Source organism: Pteropus medius, unplaced genomic scaffold (assembly GCF_902729225.1).
Source record: "Pteropus medius unplaced genomic scaffold, Ma_sr-lr_union100, whole genome shotgun sequence".
NCBI classification, from domain to species: Eukaryota; Metazoa; Chordata; class Mammalia; order Chiroptera; family Pteropodidae; genus Pteropus; species Pteropus medius.
Genome location: NW_024353908.1, coordinates 11,229,803 through 11,231,682, shown reverse-complemented (window position 1 = coordinate 11,231,682; position 1,880 = coordinate 11,229,803).

Genomic DNA, 1,880 nt, shown 5'->3' with positions numbered 1-1,880 from the left:
TCTCTTTTTTAATTACTGTTAGAAAATTTCAGGTTTGTGCCTTTGGCTGCTTTCACCAGTCCACATATTTTTAAGAGCAGATATGATGCTTGTATGAACGGAGGTCTCCATTCTTATTTTTCTTCAGTGAAGTGCATATCATTTGAGAGGAGAACGGTACTGTTACCATGAACAAAATCTCCTTCCTTTTCTGTAAGAGTAGACGGCTTGGGTCTGTGGGCCATGTGCTGAACATTTGTATCCGTCAAAGCATCTAGGTCGTTGACATTGCGATTAGGTCTTTTCCTAATCTGTTCAAAATTAGACAGTGTTTATTTTGGGTACAGTGGCCCAGCAGTAGTCGCTACAATATCACTTGATCACCCAGTGTGTATCCCATGCCCATCAAGCGACTTGCATCTAAGAAATCCAGCGAGACCCTGTGACGATACGGATGACCTAACGCTCCCTTTGGAACGACGAGTGCATAGCACTTGATAACATTGAAAGAAACACTGGGAAAACATTAGTCTCTGTGTAACAGAAAGGGGCCGAGACAGCTTGCTGACTGACCTGCTAACGGTAGACACGACAGCCGTCATTTTGCTGTACTTAGGTAAAATGCTGAGTCATTTTGATGATACTTCTTCATGGAGGTAAAATCGATTATCTCAGAATTCCTCTGTAGCATGCCCAAGACTCCAAATTCGGATCGAGACTGACTTAAAGTCATGACGAGAAAACTGTGATATTCACATTGAGGCAATTCCTTCAACAAGTTCTTGAAACAGTTGGTGTAGACCAGCAGAAAAAAAAGAAGGTGGAAGAAGACTCCTGAAAATTTCGTAGCTCAGATATGAGAATCTCAAGAGATTCACGCAGCTGCCCAATGTGAATCAGGTGAGCACCAAGAGCCTTACTGAGGGCATCAAAGGGGAATCATGTAACATTATATGATGGTGTGGCTCTCACATTTGATTTACTTTTGCACGTTCCTTGGTAAAATTCTCATAAACACTGAGAAAAAAAGGGTCTTTGTGTAACATAGCGAGGCCCAAACAATCACCTTACTGCCCTTCAATTGAAAGTTTAATTCTACATGACAAGACTTGCTTGAGGACAGCGGTGTAGGCTACCAGACAGTAATCCTTAAGTAAGTGGCCTGAGGTTTCAACTGTGATCAGGGAACCTGCTCGAAGGCAATGGGAGCAGCTGCCACATAGGAACTGCATCAAAATGTGGAGGTTGACTCTGAGAAAGCTACTTTAGAGCCGTGGATTCATCAGCGACTATTTTGCTGTATTGTAGCAGAAAAGCTGAGGAGTCATTGTGAGCGTAAGCCTTAACGGCTTCAGGTGTGACTCCCGCGTTCTTCTGGGATGTGAATCTCGAGCCAAGATTGTCAAGAGGGAATTGCTTTACTGCCAATGCATCAATGCCGAGATATTGAAAATGTGCCCGATTTGAGGCACATTTTTGAAGATAGGGGAAGAGGGAAAACGTTGAAGTCACCTGAAAATCATATAGCAATCATTAGGGAACCATGCGTCGGTCACTTGTACACCTTGTGGGCTTCACATGGCTCATAGAACAAACTCAGGGAATCGTTCTTCTACCACGTGACTAGTCTTGATACCGTGGGCATAGATTTTCACTCTACTTCTTAGAATGACTTCTACATGCATTTTGTTTGTTTTTTGTTTGTTTGTTTGTTTCTTTTTACCGAGACAGTCTTGTTATGATGTGCTACATTATTTACTCAAGGGTTCATTCTGAAAATCGAGGCCAGATTCTTCTGGCCAAGGTCTACACACTACTTTTGGAAACAAGAACAATGCTTGGTCGTGCTTGCAATCTCTTTGATTTAGTTCCTGAGAAAGGATTCCAGGCTCTGTTTTTCA